Source organism: Eumetopias jubatus, unplaced genomic scaffold, assembly GCF_037043125.1.
Source record: "Eumetopias jubatus isolate StellerSeaLion01/CBP00866 unplaced genomic scaffold, mEumJub1_p1.0 scaffold_4, whole genome shotgun sequence".
Lineage (NCBI taxonomy): Eukaryota > Metazoa > Chordata > Mammalia > Carnivora > Otariidae > Eumetopias > Eumetopias jubatus.
In genome coordinates, this window is record NW_028274810.1 from 65,154,782 (window position 1) to 65,170,798 (window position 16,017).

A 16,017-nucleotide genomic window follows, 5' to 3' on the forward strand; every position below is an offset into this window, starting at 1 on the left:
CTGCGTCTCCTCTCCCGGGTCACCTCCGCGTCTCTCCCCCGCCCAACTCTCGGGGGTCAGGACTCCATTCAAGACTCCGTCCCTCCCTCCTCCCCTCCCCCCTTCCCTGGCTCCCCCTCGGCCCCCTCCCCTCAGCGGGTCCTCCTTTTTCTCTCCCTCTCCCTCCTCCTCCCCCACCCCATCCCTTCCCCCCCACAATGCAGTTCGCGGCGCGGCGGACATGGCGGTGGAGTCTTGAGCTCGTCGTGTCCCGGCCTCCAGCGGCGGCGGCAGTGACGGCGGCGGCGGCAGCGGGAGGCGGCGGGGGGAGCGGGAGCCACTGAGATGAGGAGGCGCCGCGCGCGCCTGTAGCTCGCGGGCCTCGCAGGTACGGAGGTTCCGGCCGCGACGCAGCGCCCGGCGCCGAGGGGGTGTGCTCCGGGAAGGCCAGGCGGCTCCCTGTTCGCCCTCCTCAGGTGCCGAGCCTCGCAGGTGTCGGGGGCCCGGCCCGAGCGTGTCTCAGCCGCCCCCTTGGGGCCTGACACTTATTTTTTTGCCGGAATGGGCTTTGGGTGTCCCATGGGAAGGCTGAGATAAGGGAGGTAGGGGCGGCGGCCTGGCGGCCTGAGGAGGACATTGGGGCGCTTTGGGGGCCGAACTTCACAGAGAGGCTGAGGTTCTCGGCTCCGGGCCGAAACCTGTAGACCCGGGAGGCGGATTTTGAGTTAACGGGATTGGTGTGAGCATTCTCTTGGGTCCGGTACGATTCCCTGTCACGTACGCCTTTTCTTTCATTCCCCCTCCCCCCAGATACAGATGTACACATATAACATGCACATATACACACTCATGTAATACATAATAAATATTTTCTCCGGGCTCACCCTTTGTCGGGAAGAGAGAAGGCAGAGGTGTCTGGATTTCGTTTCTTGCTCGCCCGCCTTCTCTCTCCCTCGCCCCCCAGTCGAATGGTGATAATGAACGCTTTTGACGTGGGAAACTGTGAGATTTGTATTTGTAAACAGACAGCAGTAGCCGTGTGTGTTGCACGCCTCCGCGAGGTTTCAGGTCCTTTTGGTATCCGGATTGCAAAAGAATGAGATATTTAGACCTGAAAGAAGCACATCGTCGAGGTTTCTAGTCATACCTGAATGGGATGAATTACTGTTATTTTAACAACGTTGATCGAACATTTTCTTTTCATAAGTTTATGAGATCTTTACTCAGATGAATTTTGAACCTTGTGTAAGCTCTTGTTTCGGTATACCATGTTTCTTCATTTTGATATATTTTTGATATAAAAGTAGTTCCTTACACATGTGACATTCTACTTCATTTTGTGATCTTTTTAGTGTCTAGAAACGCAATTCAAATTGTGTATTGTTGGCGTGCATTTAGTAATTAGCTGTAGTGGATCAGATTACCTTTTGTTTCCAAAACGCCCCTCTCCCCCGCCAAGTCTTGTAGTAGCGAAATGTGTAACACTTGGTGAAACAGAACATATCCTGTTTCTAAAGTAAGGAGAACTATTAGCTAATAAAACTGGATAATCCCAACTGGATACGACAATTTAAGAGAGTGCCATACCAGGGCGATGAATTGTGGATGGATAAAAAGAAAAAGTTGACTTTTTGTTGTTGGTATCAGTCGGCATGTTCTGTATGTGAGTAAATTGTACGCTGAAATTTTCTTTAGGCTTAGCACCCTTGTAAAGTCTCCTTAAAAATTGCTGCACATTGCATCCTAGTACTTAATAGTCACAACTTGTAAAATTTTACTTTTCTTTTTTTTCCACAACTTGTAAAATTTTAAAAATATTGCTTCATTTAGAGTGCTGTGCTTTAAGGTAATTAATGAATTCACTAGTGTCTAGTGTGCTGTGATACCTTTATAAACAAATTTTAAAGAGTGCTTCTTAAAAACCATATACTTTGGGGAAGATAAGCATTTTATGCTTTGAAATTTTATGCATTTTATGCTTTAAAAATGTGATGGTTAATATGAACAAAAGAAGTTACTTTGAAAAAGAACTCTTAGGTAAATCTTCCTGCTATTTGCAATTTTTGACTAGTGTGGAAAATGAAAAATAAAGCTTCCTTGAAATAGTACAGAGGCGGAAGTGAAAGTTATTGACATTTAATGTTTTAAATGTAGCAAATGTCTAAGTACAAAGAGGAAATTAAGGTCTTTTCATTGTCTTAGGTCAAGTTGTTAGCAATGCAGATAAATTTACAAGATGTTATCATCATGCACATTAGTTCAATTTTGTAATTCCTAAATCACACAGAGATTTACATTTATTTTTAGTTCATTTAGCTAGAACAGTACAGTGTCTACATTATAATTTTAGGGCTTTTAACATAAAAATTTATAATTGCAATTATAAATATTTCTAATTAATCAAAAGCTGTTTAAGGAGATTTTTTTATTCTCAGAGCAGATTCAGTTTAGTAAGAGAACTTTTTTTGAACTCAGAGTTAACCTTAACATGCATAATAAGCATCAATTATGTTGTGTTCCTTTTTCTTTTTTAATGTTATGTTCTTTATAGAATGTCAAATCAGGATCTGTGGGTAGAGAAAGTTTTTGAATTTATTTTCTACAGAAAGTTTCTGTTTTCAGACAATAAATAAGACTTACCTATAAATGCTGATGCCAGTACATTTTGTTTATCCTTAAAAAAAAATCAGACCATTTTGATATAACAATTCAGTGAGATGTATTATTTTCTAAAGTAAGCTACAAATGCTGGGATCCATAAAATAATGTTACAAAATTCAGTGAAAGTCATTAGTGCAATATGTCCTAAAAAAGAATAGTTCTTGAAAGACCTGAAACAAGGAGAAAACACTGTAGTCTAAAGCTGGATAGGTGATATGTAGATTTTTTTTCTTCTTAATCATAGAAGAATTAAGGTTGCTTAAACTGAAGTAAGTGAATTAGGATTGTTTACACTAAACTAAGTTTTAATTCTAGAATTCTAGATAATTGTGTAATTTGTCCAGCATAATGTCCCCAAGTATTTCTTACAAATCCAAAAAGAAAAGGTATATAAATGCGAAGATGAACAGTTTAGATTTTTTCCCCCTTAAGTGAGAGATTTAATTTGTATGATGTGTTATGGTTTCCAAATTGTTCTCATATCAAATTCATTGGGTGTCCATAATTATCCTGAGTTAAGGGGGAGAGAAAAGGAAACTGACATTTAATTAACTGTTTTGTTCTAGGCATTGTGCTAGACATGTTTATGTATTTTTTTCACTTGTTCAGTGTAACAACCCTATGAAATCTTTTTTTGTAGTTGAGTTCAGTCTCTGCTGAAGATCATAGAGTTAGATTCAGAGCAGCTCAGTGTGTTCTTCCTATTATATATGCCCTGTTGCTTTTCAGATGTATCAAGTAGTCTCTCAATTTTGTAGGGTAAACTGCCTAAGGTTACTCATTCATTAGTCATTTAATCATCAAACATTTGCATTTGTACATTATGTTAGACACTGGTAGGTTTTAGAGACACAAAATTATTAAAGACGGTCTCTCCCTTCAGGGAACTCAGTCTACATATAATGTAGATAAATTACAACACACTAGATCATGGGAGTTCAGAGGGAAGAAGCTGGCTCTTGAGGGATGAGTAGGAGTTTGCCAGGTAGAAAAGGGGATAGTCTGGAGGCTGGTCCAGAGCTAAGGAGTAACCTGTGCAAAGATGATAAATTGTTATGGGGCTCAGAGTAGGATGAGTGAGAAATCCAATGTGGCAAGAATTGAGGATTTATGGTTAGAGTGGTGAGAGAAATGGTTGGAAATACTAGCCAGATAGTGAAGGTTATTGTGTATGTTAAGGCCTTTGGATTTTTATTTTGCCAACAAGATCACCAAGTGAGATGGTGTTTGAGTTGTGATTAGAAGTGTGTTTTCTGACTCCTAGTTTAGTATTTCTTTCTCTTCAGCTTCCTTACCAAGAGTTTACCCGTTTTTGGTGGACGGTCAAGCACCCTTTTTCATGCCATCTTTTCTCCTCTTTCTAGTTGCTGTATTTCAGATAAAAAAACTGTGTTTTTGAGGATCCTGAATGTTAAATTTCTTAGAGGCTTCTTTTGAGATAAAAATACCTTTGGAGGAAATCACTTGTTACAGTTACTTAGGAAGTTTTTTCATTCCTTGACTTGAGTTGGTTGACTAATTTCTAGTTTAGAACTAGAAAGCAATAGGATGGGGGGTTGGGGAGTGTGGGCTTCCTGCAAGCTCTGTGTTCATCAGCAAAAATGAGCAAAATGCTCATCTTTGCACAAAGCAGCCTGTACTTTCAAGAAGAAATCGGTATGTCTGTAAGTCACATAATAGTCTGGTAGTTTTATTTATTTACAAGGATTTTATTTTTAAGTAATCTCTACACCCAACGAGTGGCTGAAACTCAGAACCGTGAGAGTTGCATGCTCCACGGACTGAGTCAGCCAGTTTCCCCAATAGTCTGGTAGTTTTAAGTGGGTATTTGATTTACAATGATAGGGGGCGCCTGGGTGGCTCAGTCGTTAAGCGTCTGCCTTCGGCTCAGGGTCCTGGGATCGAGCCCCACACTGGGCTCCCTGCTTGGCGGGAGGACTGCTTCTCCCTCTCCCACTGCCCCTTCTTGTGGTTCCTGCTCTCTCTCTTTTTCAAGTAAATAAATAAAATCTTAAAAACAACAACAATGATAATAGATAACTTACTGCAATTTTACGACGTGTAATTTCTTTCTAAAGATCTTAAGTATTAACTCAAGTCTTCACAACAACCCTTTTGTATTATCCTCATTTACAGGTGAGCAAAAGAGGTACAAAAGGGTTAAGTATCTTGGACAAGTTTTCACAGTTCGATGCAGACAGCATTTGAACTCAGGGTGTCTGAATCTGGAGTCAGAGCTCTTAACCACTACGTTGTGTTTACCTCAAGCTTGGGTTGTCAAAATTTAGTATGCAGAGGGTGTTCAGTTCAGTATAGTTACATAGGCTGTCAAAAAATACATTGTAAGAAAAAAATATATTTTAAGAATGTAAAGTGTGAATTATACATATGATAGTGAAATCTGCTTGCATTTTGTCAGCCTTACCTGTACACTGTAGTTTAAATAACTGTCATTAAAATTGCTCACTCAGGGGCACCGGGCTGGCTCAGTTGGAAGAGCATGCTATTCTTGATCTTAGGGTCATAGATTCAAGCCCTGTGTTCGGGGTAGAGATTACTTAAATAAACTTTAAAAAATTAAAGTAAAATTGGGGCACCTGGGTGGCTCAGTCTTTAAGCGTCTGCCTTCGGCTCAGGTCATGATCCCAGGGTCCTGGGATTGAGCCCCATGTCGGGCTCCCTGCTCCACAGGAAGCCTGCTTCTCCCTCTCCCACTCCCCCTGCTTGTGTCCCCTCTCTCGCTGTGTCTCTCTCTCTCAAATAAATAAATAAAATATTTTAAAAAATAAAATGTAACATTAAAAAAAAATTCCCCTCTGTCAAATAAAATCTTAAAAAAAAAAATTTTCCTAGGGGCGCCTGGGTGGCTCAGTCGTTAAGTGTCTGCCTTCGGCTCAGGTCATGATCCCAGGGTCTTGGGATCGAGCCCCGCATGGGACTCCCTGCTCGGCGGGAAGCCTGCTTCGCCCTCTCCCACTCCCCCTGCTTGTGTTCCCTCTCTAGCTGTGTCTCTCTCTCTGTCAAATAAATAAAATCTTTAAAAAAATAAAAAATTAAAGTAAAATCGATCAGTTGTTAAGAATTTAAGTGTTAGGCTAGTGGTATTCAAACTCTGGGGACCTTTTTGAGGGGATCTCTTGAGTCACAACTGTTTTCATAGTAATATTAAGATAATATTTGCCTTTTTCCCTTTCCTGTCATCTGGAATGTAGAGTGATGTCTATACTATATGTGAAAACATTGCTTTGATGGCTGATCGAGTACGTAATAGTGTATTCTTTGTTAAAAATTTTTCTTTGAGGTATAGGTTACAGTATCATAAGACTCATCTTTTTAAAGTATAGGGTTAAGTATATATTCATAAGGTTCTGTAACTATCACTGCTATCTAATTCCAGAACATTTTCATCTTTCCAAAAAGAAACCCTGTGCCAAACGATTTTCCCAAGAGACTGCACCATTTTGTATTCCCACTAATAATGTATGAGAATTCTATTTTCTCCACATCCTCACCAACACTTGTTATTGTTCATCTTCTTACTTATAGCCATCCTAGTGGGTGAAGTGGTATCTCATTGTGGTTTTGACGTGCATTTCCCTAATAACTAATGACGTTGAGCATCTCTTCATGTGCCTATCGGGCTTTGTATATCTTATTTGGAGAAATGTCTATTCACTTCCTTTGCCCATTTATTTATTTATAAAGATTTAAAAAAATTTTTTTTAAGATTTTATTTGTCAGAGAGAGAGTGAGTGCAAAAGCAGGGGGAGTAACAGGCGGAGGGAGAAGCAGGCTCCCTGCTGAGCAAGGAGGCAGATGCTTAACCTACTGAGCCACCCAGGTGTCCCTATTTTTAAATATTTTATTTATTTGAGAGAGAGAGCAAGAGTGGGGGTGGGGGAAGGGCAGAAGAAGAGGGAGAAGCGGACTCCCTGCTGAGCAGGGAGCCTGATATGGGGTTCAATCACAGGACCTGAGCTGAAGGCAGACACTTAACTGACTGAGCCACCCAGGTGCCCCTTCTTTTCCCATTTAAAAAATTAGGTTGTTTTTTTTGTTGAATTCTAAGAGTTCTTTATATATTCTGGATACTGGACTCTTATCAGATATATGATTTGCAAAAGTGTTCTCCCATTTTCTTAAAAAAAATTTTTTTTTAAGATTTTATTCTTATCCATTTGAGAGAGAGAGAGCACAAACAGGTGGAGAGGCAGAGGGAGAGAGAGAAGCAGGCTTCTCGCTGAGAAGGGAGCCCGATACGCAGCTCCATTCCAGGACCCTGGGATCATGACCTGAGCTGAGGGCAGATGCTTAACCAATTTAGGCACCCAGGCACCCTCTTTTTTAAAAAATTTTAAAAATTGTGGTAAAATAAACCTAACATAAAATTTACCATTTTAAGCTATTTTTATGCATACATTCAGTGATATTAGGGACATTCACATTGTTGTGCAGCCATCACCGCTGCCCATCCCCTGAACTTTTTCATTTTTCACAAACCAAAACTTTTTACCCTTTAAGCAGTAGCTCCTTAGCAACTACCATTCTACTTTCTGTTGCAACATATTTGACTACTCTGTGTAATTAGAGTCATACAGTGTTTGTCCTTTTGTGACTGAAATTTCATTTAGCACAATGTCTTCAAGGTTCTACCGTGTTGTAGCTTGTCTTAGAATTTTCTTTCCTTTTAAGGCTGAATGATTATTCTGTTGCATGTATATACTACGTTTTGTTTATTCATCTGTTGATCAGACTTTGGTTGCTTTCATCTTTTGGCTATTGTGAGTAATGCTGTTGTGCACATGGGCATACAAATATCTGTTTGAGTCCCTGCTTTCAGCTCTTTGGGTGTATACCCAGAATTGGAATTGCTGGTTCATATAGTAAATTTACATTTAATTTTTGGAGGATTTGCCATATTGGTTTTTTTTTTCATTTTCATTTTTTTTTTTTAAGATTTTATTTGTCAGAGAGAATGCAAGCAGGGGGAGTGACAGGCAGAGGGAGAAGCAGATTCCCTACTGGGCAAGGAGCCCGATGTGGGGCTCAATTTCAGGACCCTGGGATCATGACCTTAGTGGAAGGCAGACTCTTAACCAACTGAGCCACCCAGACATCCCGGTTTTTTTCATTTTCTTGAGTAAAGTATGTTTTTGAAGGATGTTAAGTTTTCAGTTTTGATAAAGTCTGATTTATGTGTTTTTTCTTTGGTTGCTTTGCTTTGGGTATCATAACTGAGAAATTATTGCCTAATCCAAGATGATAAAAATTTATACCTCTGTTTTCTTTTAACAGTTTTATAGTTTTAGCTTTTACATTTAGGTCTTTGATCCATTTTGAGTTAATTTTTGTATGTGGTGTGAGGTAGAGGTCCAGCTTTATTCTTTTACATGTGGGTGTCTAGTTGTTCCACCATTAATTGACAAGACTATTCTTTCCCTTGTTGAATGGTCTTGGCATCCATGTTGAAAATCAGTTGATCACAGGGGCACCTGGGTGGCTCAGTCATTAAGCGTCTGCCTTCGGCCAGGTCATGATCCCAGGGTCCTGGGATCGAGCCCCACATCTCTCCCATTCCCCCTGCTTGTGTTCCCTCTCTCGCTGTGTCTCTGTCAAAAAAATAAAATCTTAAAAAAAAAAATCAGTTGATCATAAATGTCTGTGTTTATTTGTGGATTCTCAGTTGTTTCTGGATTCTCCTTTGAACTGTATGTGTATTCTAGCACCAGTACCACCCAGTCTTGATTATTGTAGCTTTGTATAAAGTTTTGAAATCTGGAAGTGTGGGCCCTCCAGCTTTGTTTTTTTCAAGATTGTTTTGACTATGTAGAGTCCCTTGCAATCTGATAGGAGTTTTAGGATCAACTTGTCAATTTCTGCCCCCCCCACAAAAAAGCATTTGGAGTTTTGATAGGAATTGTGTTGAATCTGATGATTAAAAGTGGGGAGTATTGTTATCTTAATATTAAGTCTTCCAATCCATGAGTATGAGATGTTTGTGCATTTACTTTCATTTCCATTAAATAGGACTTTACCTATTTATTTCAACAGCGTTTTGTAGTTTTTAGTGTACAAGCTTTGTACTTCTTTTGTTGAGTTTATTCCTAAGTATTTTATTCTTTTTGATGCTTTTGTAAATGGAATTGTTCTCTTAATTTCTTTTTTTATGTCTTTTTTAATTTTTTAATTTATTTGAGAGAGAGAGCATGAGAGGGAAGAGGGTCAGAGGGAGAAGCAGACTCCCTGCTGAGCAGGGAGCCCGATGTGGGACTTGATCCTGGGACTCCAGGATCATGACCTGAGCCGAAGGCAGTCGCTTAACCAACCGAGCCACCCAGGCACCCTGTTTTCTTAATTTCATTTTTGGATTGTTCATTGCTAGTATATAGAAATACAACTGATTTTTGTATATTGGTTTTGGAGAGCAACCTTGCTGGACTCATTTATTAGCTCTGGTGGTTTTTCCTGGATATCTTAGGATTTTCTTTATGTAAGATCATGTCATCTGGAAATAGACATAGATTTACTTCTTACATAGATTTCCTTTCTGATCTGGATACTTTTTATTTCTTTTTCTACCTGGGTAGTACAGTGTTGAATAGAAGTGGAGACAGTGGACATCTTGTCTTGTTTCTGTTCTTAGAGGAGAGAACATCTAGTCTTCCACTATTAAGTATGATGTCATCTCTGGGTTTTTCTTAGATGGCCTCTGTCAGGTTAAGGCAGTTTCTTTCTATTCCTAGTTCATTGAGTGTTTTTATCGTAAAAGTTTGTTAGGTTTTATCAAATGCCTTTTTGCATCTTTTGAGATGACTGGTTTTTGTCCTTTATTCTATTAATGTGGGATAGTACATTGATTAATTTTCATATGTTGAACCAACCTTGCATTCCTGGGACAGATACCACTTGGTGTCCTGGTCTAGAATCCTTTGGTTTGCTGGTATTTTGTTTAAAATTTTTGCATCTATATTCATATGAGACATTGCTCTATAATTTTCTTGTGATGTCTTTGTCTGGTTTTGGTATTAGGGTTATACTGGCCTTATAGAATGAGTTAACAGTGTATTCTTGTATTTGAAAGATTTTTCAGTTTTAATAACTAATGATATGAGAATCAGTAGCTATAACCCACACACAAAAAAGTTCTTTGGATCTTCAGTAATTTTTAAGATTATAAACACATCCATGGGGCACCTGGGTGGCTCAGTTGTTAAGCGTCTACCTTCGGCTCAGGTCACGATCCCAGGGTCTTGGGTTCGAGTCCCACATCGGGCTCCCTGCTCAGCAGGAAGCCTGCTTCTTCCTCTCCCACTCCCCCTGCTCGTGTTCCCTCTCTCACTGTGTCTCTCTCTGTCAAATAAATAAATAAAACCTTAAAAAAAATATATAAACACATCCTGAGATCAGAAAGTTTGAGCACTGCTGGTTTGGGTGAACAGACCTACCTTTGTGCTTAAGCATTGAACCCCAAATTGGGACTCGTTTCTTATAGTCCTAAACCAGTCCTGTTTGTGTCACTTTAGGCAAGTCATAAACTTAGGGTGCCTCATTAGTGTATAAAATGGATAGGCGCCTGGGTGGCTCAGTCGTTAAGCGTCTGCCTTTGGCTCAGGTCGTGATCTCGGGGTCCTGGGATTGAGCCCGGGCTCCTTGCTCAGCAGGGAACCTGCTTCTCCCTCTCACTCTGCCTCTCCCCTCTGCTTGTTCTCTCAAATAATAAAAAAATAAAATCTTTATAATGGAACTACTGTAAGACTGTATTAACTTCATAAATGTGTAAAGATAAATGAACATACTAGACATGTATTAGCTGATGCTTTATCTTCAGAAAAATTTTTTTTAGAACTGAAAAATTTGTAAGAGCTCTGGATATTTTTGCAGGAACTTGTGTTATTATGTGAGTGTCTTGAATTCTGCCGCATAGAAGAAAACATTAGTTTGTCTTTGGAATTTAAGTTTTCTGTGATAATACCAGTTTTAAACCAGTGATTTTCAGTATATGAGAATTACACTTCCCTTAGGGAAGGCATTTTACAGTTACTAGGAACCACTCAGAATTATCAGCCCTCTTCCTCATTCTTTTGTTCCTCTTTGTTTCTGTTGGGAATATATATATTCTATTTCTCAGATGTATTAGAACAGAAAAAAGATTGAGAACCATTACTCTATCCTAATCCTGTAAGTGATGTAGCTCATTTTCCTCACGTCTCAAAGCCAGGAAACCAGACCCATATTTTTCTACATTATTATCTATTTATTCTTGTCTATAGTTCCTCTTAAGACTGGTGACCTGCTGCCTATATTTCTTACCTGACTTGGTATTTCAGTCTAGGAACCTCTGGGTCATTCTCTTATATTCGCTGATACTGGATGTAGTTCTTGACATCATATTGGCAGTTGGACATTGAAGGTCATCTAACACCTTAACTTTATTTTTCCTTAATTTCTGTATGCAGTGGTACTCCTACATTCCTTGACACACCTACTTATATGGTTAAAAAATGGTTCTGCTTCTGACCAAAATCTTGGAAATATTTATATGTGTATCTTTCTCATTTCTTTAGTTTTCTGATCTATCCTTAATCTCTATATGTAACATCTTTTTGGCTTTATCCCTTTCCCCAACTCATGCCATTACTATTTTTTTCCCTTACTCTTTTGAAATAGTCATTCTGTCAGTCCCCTACCCAGTATGAATGAAAATATTTGCTAGCTGTATAAATTAGACTGGTATTTTATATATTTAGTTAGGTACTTAACATAGCTTGCCAGAATTTTAGTTAGATTTCTTTCTGTTCTCACATTTGCTATTGTTTTACTCCTTTCTTAAGCCCTCTACTGCCCTCTGCTTTTCTCACTCAGTGCTGCCTTGTCTTTCGTAGAACAGTGTTAAAATTTTGTCTTCACAGTTCTTTGAGATAATGATAACGTGGTCCTCGCAAAAGAGGCCTCTTCAGTCAAATAAATCTGGGAAATGTTGTAAATTATCTCTCTGTTGGATATTTGAGGTGCTTATAAGCATATTGAAGAGTCTGAAAGGTCCTTCTGGAGAGAAACTCATTTAACTTTAACACAACCTCTCCCCCTTCCCAATTCTACTTAAATTGCTTGTGTTAAGGCCCTAAATAAGTTAATGCTTTTTACTACTATTGATAATTACTATTACTTACCTTACGGACTTAGCTCATTTTCCTCTCCACTCTCTTCCTATTCTGAAGTTAATCTAAAACAGAAATTGTGCCACTCTTCTGCTTATCAATCTATGCCTTCTTTTTGCTTAAAGTGTAAACTTGACTTGGTATGTCAATGTGTGCACCAATTTACATTCTCAGTTCATCTCCTGTATTCACCATTATGCATGCTATTTTATGGTTCTAAAAAGCTTGCCAAAATTTTAAAAATACATTTTGTTTAGTATATACAAATCTTATTATTTAGGTCTATGCCTTCTCACTCTCTCTTCTAAGTGGGAAATTCTTTCTTAGCCCAACTGTTATTTCCATGATAAAGACTTTTCTAAGGCTCTTTCCACAGGGTTTCCATAACATGTGTCACATAATATATTGTCATTATTTGTTTATATGACTGTCTCCCCTTTTACACATGAGCCCATTATTTATCATTAGATATTCACCTTTTAACCCATCACCTTATATGTGAATGTTGACACATAATCTTTGTTAAAATGAATTCCAGATTTATATTTATTTGCCTGAACAAATGCAAGCCCAGCTACATAATTTGCAGGGTGAAGTACAAAATGAAAATGCAAGGACTTGCTCAAAAAGTAGGAAAAAAGTACTGTTAAAGTTACTAAAATATAAAGCTTTTTCCTTTCTTCTGTGATCTTTTTCTCAACTTGTTATGGTGGTATACATATACTTTGATTATTTTTATTTATTTTTAACTTCTAAATGTTCTAAATATAGAACAATTAAAATATTTTATTTTTAAAAAAGATTTATTTGCGATCGCATGCTTGTGCGTGCAAGAAAGAAAAAAAGCGTGTGCGTGTGGGCATGCATGCGGGGAGAGGCAGAGGGAGAAGCAGTCTCCCTGCTGAGTAGGGAGCCCTATGCAGCGCTTCGTCGGACGATCCTGGGATCATGAGCTGAGCCCTGAGCCCAAGTGAGACATTTAACTGACTGAGCCACCCAGGCACCCCTAGAATAGTTAAAAATTTTGAATTAAGTATAAATTTTCTTGTTCATCTTTATATTGTTCTGTGTCATCTCTAAGTGCATATATAAGAGCATTTAACTCTTATGTGGAATTGCTGGTATTTCATAGCTTGTACTTGTATACTTGTATATTTCATTTTTTTTTACTGGGGAAACACTGCACAATACAAACTCAGCTATTTTTATTTCACTTCTTTTTCTTTTTTAAGGTTTTATTTATTTATTTGGCAGAGAGAGAGCGCATACAAGCAGGGGGAGCGGCAGGCAGAGGGAGAGGGAGAAGCAGGCTCCTTGCTCAGCAGGAAGCCTGATGTGGGCCTCCATCCCAGGACCCTGGGATCATGACCTAAGTTGAAGGCAGACACTTAACCAGATGAGGCACCCAGGCACCCCTATTTCACTTTTTTTTTTTTTAAGATTTTATTCATTTATTAGAGATGAGAGAGAGCACCAGCGGGGAGGAGAGGGAGAAGCAGGTTCCCTGCTGAGCAGGGAGCCTGAGCAGGGAGCCTGACGTGGGGCTTGATCCCAGGACTCCTGGATCATGATCTGAGCGGAAGGCAGATGCAGAGGCATCTGCAGAGAGCTACCCAGGCGCCCCCCTATTTTACTTCTTATACTTGTACATTCCACCAATACCCTCTACCTTCCTGTTTTTTGTTTGTTTTTTTTTGAACTTTTATTTATTTAAGTAATCTCTACACTCAGTGTGGTGGGGCTTGAACTAACGACCCTGAGATCAAGAGTCCCATACTCTTCCAGTTGAGCCAGCCACACACCCCAACATGTTCTACCTTTGACTTTGGCAGGACTGAAAGGAAAAGGAACTGTGGCTTGTTCTGTCTTTCCCTTTCTTTCTGTGTCATCATTTTTGGCATAAGTGGTTGGTTAATACAGGGAAGTAACATGAGTAAGAGAAGATACAGTAGGGGTTTTTGTTTTTGTTTTTTTGGTCACTGTTTTTTAGACACCATTGCCTTTCTTCTGTGTTTGAAGCAAGGTATGGTTCAGGTAGAAAATGTGACTTCTTGGCTTACTTGTTTGTAGACAACATGCTTACCTTAAACTCACTTTGAGTCCTGCTGAACTCCTGCATATGGTGGCTCCACTGGAATTCTGTGCTCATGGGCACCACCAAAGCTATATAAAAATGAGGTGGAACAGAGTGTCAGACATGCATTTTGCATGTATCTCCTCTGCTCCCATGCATGTTCTATTGTCTCATCAGACTACAAAACACAGGGCCACCTGGGTGGCTTAGTCAGTTAGGTGTCTGCCTTCAGCTTGGGTTGTGATCTCGGGGTCCTGGGATGGAGCCCTGTGTGGGCTCCCTGATCAGTGGGGAGTCTGTTTCGCCCTCTTCCCTCAGCTACTCCCCCTAACTCATGCATGTGTGTGCTCTCTTTCTCAAATAAATAAATAGAACCTTAAAGAAAAAAAAAAGACTACAAAACACAAAATTCATAGATAAAATTAAAAATTTCAAGATGATGACAGCAGTTTTAAACCAAGCACGGGGTCTTCTTTTCTGAGCAGGGAGCCCTGTGTGACTGCATAGATCACATGTTCCTGAAGTTAGCCCTGAACAAAAGGATTGGAGGAAATAGTAACATGCATTGAGAGAAAAAGGCCATATTTCATGTATCATTATGATGAGAATTGTTAATACTTTTTTATTTTTAGGCATTTTGAGGGTTGTGTTCTTTTTTGCCTTGAAGTTAGGTGCAGCCGAGTGACCTGCTTTGGTAAATGAAATGTGAGTAAAGGTAATCAGTGCTATTCCTTCTCTCCCTATTTTACTAAAAGTGAGAAGTTAGCAAAGCAGCTTGGAATGTTGAGCAAATGCATGAAGGATAGCTGCCTTTAGAGCCACCTGAATTCATGGAGGATTTTACATGAGTTGATAAATCAACTTATGTTGTGGTCATCATTGAGTTATAGAGGCAGTGTAACCTGGCTCATTCCAAATGATAGTTTGTCAAATTTTAAAAGCCTTGTAGGACCAGCACAATTACATATCACAATTTTTGGATCTAGGGGATATACTAGGTATTCCCAACAAACAAGTAAACCCACTCAAGAAGTGTTATGTAGGGCGCCTGGGTGGCTCAGTTGGTTAAGTGACTGCCTTCGGCACAGGTCATGATCCTGGAGTCCCGGGATCGAGTCCCACATTGGGCTCCCTGCTCGGTGGGGAGCCTCCTTCTCCCTCTGACCCTCCCCCCTCAAATGCTCTCTCATTCTCTCTCTCAAATAAATAAATCTTTAAAAAAAAAGTGTTAGGTATACATTATAAATACTCAGGAGCTGCTTGATAATAAAAGAATCAAGAGCTCTCTGGCGAAACTTGCATCACAGAATTCTTCATCTATAGAGCTAGTTCTTGATTATTTATAAAGATGAAACGGAAATTGTGGCTTGGGTGGTTTGGGGACCCATATAATCTCCACATCACGTTAGGAAAAGAACCCTCAAACAATTCACGATCTTGGGCCAACAAATTGCTTGTGAAAAGAAGCATAACTTAGATTTGTTTTGACAATTGCTGGTAAGGATTTTAATACATAATAAAATGGCCCCAAAAGCTTAACGGATGAACAAAGAAGGAAAAGGATTCACTAATCCAGAAAAACCTAAATAATTGGGGGCTTTGGGTGAGTATCTAGATAATTAATTTGGAAATCCCATTTATTCACAAAACTGACTTTTTTGAGAGAAGGGGGCACAGTTCTACTTGCCTTTGATCATTAAAAATTCTGTCAGTTGATTTTATCCATATAAAATTTATTTTTTTTAAAACTTAAGCTATTTTAGAGTGATTAACATTTAAAATTTGAGGTCCATGGGCGCTTGGGTGGCTCAGATGGTTAAGTGTCTGCCTTCAGCTCGGGTCGTGATCCCGGGGTCCTGGGATCGAGTCCCGCATCGGGCTCCCTGCTCCTTGGGAGCCTGCTTCTCCCTCTGCCCCTCTCTCTCTCTCTCTCTCTCTGTCTCTCATGAATAAATAAATAAAATCTTTAAAAAAAATAAAAAAAATAAAATTTGAGGTCCATGATACCTTATATATGCTCAGTGCACATTATTTTGATTAAACTTTTTTTGTTTTAAGTTTTTTTATTGTAAAATATACATAACATAAAACTTACCATTTAAGTGTACAACTCAGGGCATCAGTACATTTACAGTGTTGTATCAT

The 16,017-nt window shown here is 39.3% G+C and overlaps 1 protein-coding gene across 9 annotated transcripts in view; it reads left to right on the forward strand.

The window, feature by feature from the left end:
• The first annotated feature begins 213 nt into the window (after positions 1 to 213).
• TUT4 (terminal uridylyl transferase 4) overlaps positions 214 to 16,017 on the forward strand; it is a 122,710-nt gene continuing 106,906 nt past the window's right edge. For all 9 annotated transcript variants that reach the window (XM_088022427.1, XM_028106784.1, XM_028106787.1 and 6 more), the window contains exon 1: positions 214 to 367. The gene's annotated coding sequence lies outside the window, so the exon portion shown is untranslated. The remainder of the gene's footprint in view (positions 368 to 16,017) is intronic.